The 7,036-nt window shown below is 40.5% G+C and overlaps 1 pseudogene; it reads right to left on the bottom strand.

Moving 5' to 3' along the window:
• LOC132014218 (olfactory receptor 51Q1-like) overlaps positions 1 to 6,635 on the bottom strand; it is a 9,592-nt pseudogene extending 2,957 nt beyond the window's left edge.
• Between the last annotated feature and the right edge of the window lie 401 nt (positions 6,636 to 7,036).

Raw genomic sequence — 7,036 nt, 5'->3', positions numbered from 1 at the left:
TTCAATGCTCTTGTTTCTTTATTGATTTTCTGCTTTGATGATCTGTCGATTTCTGAGAAAGGCATGTTAAGATCTCCTACGATTAGTGTATTCATATCAATATGACTCTTTTTCTTGATTAACAGTTTTCTTATGTAATTGGCTGCTCCCATATTGGGGGCATAGATATTTACAATTCTTAGATCATCTTGGTGGATAGTCCCTTTAAGGATTATGTAGTGTCCTTCTGTATCTCTGACTACAGTCTTTAGTTTAAAATCTAATTTATCTGGGGGGGGGGACAAAAAAATAAAATCTAATTTATCTGATATGAGAATCGCTACCCCAGCCTTCTTTTGAGACCCATTGGCATGATAGATGCTTCCCCTTCACTTTCAGTGAAGTATCTTTCGGTTCAAAATGGGTCTCTTGTAGACAACATATGGATGGGTCCTGTTGTTTTATCCAATCTGCAACCCTGTGCGGTTTTATGGGCACATTTAGGCCATTCACATTGAGAGTGATTATTGATAGATACGTTTTTAATGACATCGAGTTGCCTTTAAAGTCTTTCTTTCTGTAGATTGTCTCTATATTTCTGTTCAATGCTATTCTTAGGATTTTTCCTCTTTTATAAAACGCCCCTTAATATTTCCTGCAGTGTCGGCTTGGTGGTTGCATAGTCTTTTAAGCCTTGCTGGTCTTGGAAACTCTTTACTCTCCATACATTTTGAATATCATTCTTGCTGGACAAAGTATTCTTGGCTGCATGTTCTTCTCATTTAATGCCCTGAATATGTCTTGCCAGCCCTTTCAGGCTTTCCAGGTCTATGTGGACAGGTCTGACATTATTCTTATGGGCTTTCCTCTGTAAGTAAGGAGCCTCTTTGCCCTGGCAGCTTTCAAGAGATTATACCTACAATTATAATTCCTCAATTGGACTATCAGGTGTCGTGATGTTTTTTTGGAATGTATAATCTTGGGTGGAGACTGTTCAGCCCACATGAACGCTGGTTCCATTCACGAGATTGGGAAAATTTTCATGAAGGACGTGTTCCACTATATCTTCTAGACTTCTTTCTTTCTCCTCCCCTTCAGGGATTCCAATAATTCTGACGTTGGAACGTTTCATGGCATTATTTATTTCCCTGATTCTGTTTCCGTGGTTTCTAAGCTGTTTGTTCCAGGCTTCCTCCTGATCCTTTCTCTCTATCTGTTTGTCTTCCAGATCACTAATTCTATCTTCTGTCTCAGTTACCCTAGCTTTGAGAGAGTTTAGATTAGATTGCAACTCATTGAGAGCATTGTGAACCTCCTCCCTGGTAGCTTTAAGGTCCGCCCTACCATTGTGAATATCATCTCTCGTCGCTTTCAGTTTGGCCCTAATCAATTCTGTTTGGTCATCCATGGCTTTCTCCAAACTAGCTATTGCCTAGATAATTGTTAGCCTGAATTCTCTTTCCGACATATTGTCTATGTTGATAGCCATTAGCTCTGTTGCAGAAGGTCCATCCTCTGTATTTTTCTTCTGTTGGGCATTCCTCCTCCTAGTCATTTTGGTGGGAGATGACTGAACAGATGTAGCTGGATGTGTCAACCGTGGTGCAGTCAAGGTGCACCCTGGAACAATTCTGAGCAATCAGGATTCCCCACCCAAATGAGAGACAAAAGAAACGAAAAAGAAAAAGAAAAGAGAGAGAGAGACAGGAAAGAAAGGGAAGATGAAAGAGAAGGTTCAGGCCAAATGGGCCCCAAGGTAAGATTTATGAAGTAGACAAACAAAAAGACTGATAAAAGTATATGACAAGAGAAAAAAATATATTTATGCAAATAAAGGAAGAACCTCGTCAAAAAGAACCCCAAGTGTAAGATTTATATACTATCAGGACAAACACAAAAACACAGAAACACTGGTGGAAGAAAAAGATGGGAGAGTGGTTATAAATTCTCAGTGTGTGATTCTTCCGGGATGTATCTTAAGATCTTTGTTAAAGGACTCAACTTTCCTAAGATAAAGGGGGAATAAAAATTGGTTTACCTATAGGGGTAGTATTGATTGGGGAAAGGGGATTACTTTGAAGTTTAACTCTATATGAATATTAGAAGATAAAAATAAAAAGGAATAAACTAGACTAAACTAAACTAATTTTTTTTAAAAAAAGGAATTCAAAAAATAGAAATGCAAAAGAAAAACATAGACGTATGTATGAAAAAGTTCAGGCTAGAAGGTTATTATGGAATTTGATGTACTGGACAGCTCGCTGTGATAGTAAATAGGTTAAAAAAATTACCTATATAAAAAAAATAAACCAGAATAGTGGGAAAGAGTGAAAAAAAGAAGTTTTCCTATGAAGTAGTGGTTGTTCTCTCGTAGTCCTTTTTTTTTTTTTCTTTCTTGGTTTGTTTTCTGGGGGAGGGGCCTGCCACGTGAATTTTCAGTCAATGATGTTCCCTGAGTTAAGTCCTCCCGCCCCCCTCAAGGGGGTGAGCTCTGAGGAAACTGTTTTTTTTTCAGGTTTTTGTTCTCTGGCGGGTTTTTATGTTTGTTCACTTTTTTTTTTTTCTCTCACTTTGACCGCTTTTGATGGTTTTTGTAGTTTTAGGGTAAAACAAACCGCACCTTGACCTCCCTCTCAGAGAGAAACCTCAGTCTGGCTGCAGAGCCTAAATCAGTTCCCCCTTGGCCCCTGGCAGAGCAGGTTCCAAGTCGCGGTCCCTGGGGACGCAGGGTCTTTTGCTTGTACCCAAAGCCAAGGCAGTGATGGCTGTCTGGGCAGCTTCAGACCGCCGAAGAGGTTCCAAGCAGCAATCGCACACTGAGATTTTCCCGCTGGCCCAGGCTGGGAGTGCCTGGTCTTTCTGGGTCTAACAGCACCCGGCTTGCATGCACCAATTTCAGGGAAGGCTGTGGGTCACGCACGGGTCTCAGGCTCTGAGAACGGGGCGCAGGTCCAAAAGTACCAGGCAGGGCCTTCACGCACCTCTCTGGGGGGAGAGTTTGTCCAGGAGTCTTAGGCTCTGAAACAAGGGCGCGTATCAAAGGGCACCGGCCGGGCCTTTGTACCTCTCTCAGTGGAGTATCTCAGGCTTTATAGCAGGGCTCATGCGTTCTGCCATGGCTCCCATCCCCTCACAGGAAGCATACCCCAAGCGTTCTCCGGCGCGCTGGCGGCGTAGGGACCAAGACCTGGTTTCTCTGCTGCACTCTCTCTGCCTCAGCGCCAGGGAAGTCTGTCCTGGGACCGGGGACTTAAGCCCCTGTCCCTAGCAGCCCCGATTCCCACAATTTCTCCCCCACGATTCTTTGCTCTTTTGGAGTGCTTTCAACCAGTCTCCAAGTCAATGCTGGACCCCAGACGCAGGGCACTCTCATTCGTATTGGGGTATTACTTTTCAACCAGTAGCCTCTGGTGGCTCCCTCCCCCTTTTGCTTATCTTCCGATGTCAGTTCGCAGTTCCCACTCCCACTGGCGTCTTCTGCCCCTGTAGAGATCCAGACGTGTATAATTCTGATCTCAGGCTGATTTCATGGGTGATCAGAGTTCTTTGGTAGGTAATCAGCTCACTTTGGGGTACAGGTTGAAAAGGCGCCTCCTCCTACTTCCCCGCCATCTTGTCCCCCCTGCTTGTTTGTTTTTACTTTAAGTAGGCTCCACACCCAACAAGGAGCCCAAAGCTCACAACTCACAACCCTGAGATCATGACCTGATCCAAGATCAAGAGTCCTGACACTTAACTGATTGAGCCACCCAAGCATACCTCTCAAGAGATGTTTTTGTCTGAGAATTTCTGGAACTTTTTGGACAGAAGAACAATTTCCAAAGAGAAAATTCTTTTTATGAAGACATTATATGACATGCTGGACCTGGGACTTTCCAGCACTCTTCTCTATTACACACTGTGTTTGTCTATTTGTTTAACCACTAATAGTAAAAATTAATACAAGAGTCAGGGAAGTATAATGATAGAAGATGGAATTAAGGATGAGGTAACTCTTAGCTCATTCTATACTAGGACAAAATTAGTATTTTTTTAAAAGATTTTATTTATTCATTTGACAGACAGAGATCACAAGTAGGCAGAGAGGCAGGCAGAGAGAGAGAGAGGGAAGCAGGCTCCCTGCTGAGCAGAGAGCCCAATGCGGGGCTCGATCCCAGGATCCCGGGACCATGACCCGAGCCGAAGGCAGAGGCCTTAACCCACTGAGCCACCCAGGCGCCCCCAAAATTAGTATTTTTATTTATAAAACAGAATTGTCTTCAAAATTTTTATATCCTTTTCCCTATTATGTTCAGTAATTTTTTTATTTTCAAAGAAGCGCAAATATTGCATTTTCCTAACTTAAGTGACTGTGAATTGAACTAATTTGGATTCAAAATCTAATTTGAATACTCACTTATTGCATGACTCTGGGTTGCTGAATTAAACCTTCTTTGCTTTAATTTTATTTTCAGTATGTCAAAGATAAAAATCGTATTTGGAAAGTGTTGAAGAGGGGCACCTGGGTGGCTCAGTGGGTTAAAGCCTCTGCCTTCCGCTCGTGTCATGGTCCCAGTGTCCTGGGATCGAGCCCCGCATTGGGCTCTCTGCTCAGCGGGGATCCTGCTTCCTCCTTTCTCTCTGCCTGCCTCTCTACCTACTTGTGATCTGTCTGTCAAGTAAATAAATAAAATCTTTAAAAAAAAAAATAAAGAAAGTGTTGAAGACACTTTCTGAGACATATCAAAGCCTAAATAATTGTTAGCTCTAAATGCTAATTGTACTAACTATATTGTTATGATACTCATTGTTATTAATTTTTTATTATTGTTATTTTCATTATCATTATTATCCAAACTTTCCAAGATGCAGTTATTTTATTTATTTTTTCAATATTTTTCAATATTTTTTCCTAATCTGTAGGCATTGTGTCAGAATCTTTGATAAGAAAATTAAATTATTAAGAATGTTCTCATTAACACTTAAAAATAGTTTGAGGACCCTCATGTTTGTTCTCAGAAATTTTAGCAAACCTATATTACTTAACCCTTTAATGCCAGGGACAGTGTTATATCTTGGTAATGCATAAACAAAAATGATACATCTTTGCTTAGAAAGAGCAGGCAAATAACTAAGACTTAAGGAGGAACCCAAAGGAAATGTTTTCAGTTACATTTAGGTAGAGGGAACAGGGGAGGAGGAGATCTAATAATATTTCAAATCCATAGTATTATTTCAAAGTATATACTCTCCCAACAACTAATATTAAAGACTGAAAAATACAGACTTTGATTAGTATGCCATTGACTTGCATTTTGGTAAAGCATTGAGCTCTGACTCTAGACCTCTTAATTCAAATTATGACTGTGTCCTCTGAGGCAGATAGAGACACTGGGGCCCCAGCCCCTTCCTGTCCCCTGCTCCCCATTGCTCCTGCTGGGACAGAAGATAAGACCAAATGCCCGTCCTGTTTGATTAAGAAAAGAAGAAGAAACAAGTGTCCCCCCACCCCACATGATTTAGCAATCTCCTGAGACACCTCCACATAGATTATACTTCTACATGAAAGGACCATTTGGCCTTGAGAGACTGCGAAAATGTCCCGTTACCATCCCCCATCACCCGTAACCATAAAAACTCACTCCTAGGGGCACCTGGGTGGCTCAGTGGGTTAAGCCTCTGCCTTCAGCTCAGGTCATGATCTCAGGGTCCTGGGATTGAGCCCCACATCTGGCTTTCTTCTCATCAGGGAGCCTGCTTCCACCTCTCTGCCTGTCTCTCTGCCTACTTGTGATCTCTCTCGCTCTCTCTGTCAAATAAATAAGTAAAATCTTTAAAACAACAACAACAACAAAAAACCACCTCACTCCTACCCTGTCAGGTGCTCAGACTTTGGGAGTGATCCCGCTGGGACCGCCTGCAATAATAAAGCTAAGTTTTCCCTGATTTCCCATGTGCTACTTGAGTTTCCGTGGTCACTTCAGATTTTCCACAATGCCTCTACCAGCTCTGCAACCTTAAGCTATTTAGTGAAACACACTGTGCTTCAATATGGCAACTCTCAAGTATTTCCCACAACTGTTGGATAATTTTACTCTTCCACAAGCTACTTATGGGCGTTCTAAGCACTTTACAACCATAACAACACATGGTACTGTCTGTGGTTTTAACTATAGTTATTCTGGAGTCTCTAAGTCATTTCATGGTGATTTAAATTTGCATTTCCTTTTTATTTTATTTTTTACTTTTTTTACCCTCCTCCTGAATTTGCATTTCCTTCAAAACTAATTATTTGATCAACTTTTCATATGCTTCTTAGCCATTAACATATCTTCTGTGAAAATATTTAGATTAAAAGTTTGCCTGCTTTTATTAGATTGCCTTCTGATTATTGAGTTGTAAGAGTTCTTTATTCTGCATACAAGTGGTTTTTCAAATTTACATATTGTAAATATATATATATATATTTTCAATCTCCGGATTGGCTTTCTTTCCTTAACAGATTATTTTGAAGAGCAGACTTTGTTACTTTTTTTTTAATTTATTATTTTTTTTATCATATAATGTATTATTTGCTCCAGGGGTACAGGTCTGTGGATCGTCAGGCTTACACAATTCACACCACTCACCTTATCGCATACCTTCCTCAATATCCATAACCCAACCACCTTCTCCATACCCCCCTCTCTCCAGTAACCTTCAGTTTGTTTTGTGAGATTAAGAGTATCTTATGATTTATCTCCCTCCCAATCCCATCTTCTTTCATTTTTGCCTTCCATACCCCCAAGTCCCCCATGTTGCCTCTCAAATTCCTCATATCAGGGAAATCATATAATTGTCTTTCTCTGATTGACTTTTTTCAATTAACATAATACCCTCTAGTTCCATCCACATTGTTGCAAATGGCAAGATTTCATTTCTTTTGATGGCTGCATAGTATTCCATTATATATATATATATACATATATATATATATGTATATATATATATATACATCACATCTTCTTTATCCATTCTTGTTGATAAGACATCTAGGCTCTTTCCATAGTTTGGTTATTGTGGGCATTGCTTAAAACCC

This window comes from Mustela nigripes, chromosome 1 (genome assembly GCF_022355385.1).
Source record: "Mustela nigripes isolate SB6536 chromosome 1, MUSNIG.SB6536, whole genome shotgun sequence".
Classification (NCBI taxonomy): Eukaryota; Metazoa; Chordata; class Mammalia; order Carnivora; family Mustelidae; genus Mustela; species Mustela nigripes.
Note: the sequence above shows the minus strand (reverse complement) of the source record. Positions and strands in the feature narration are given on the sequence as shown.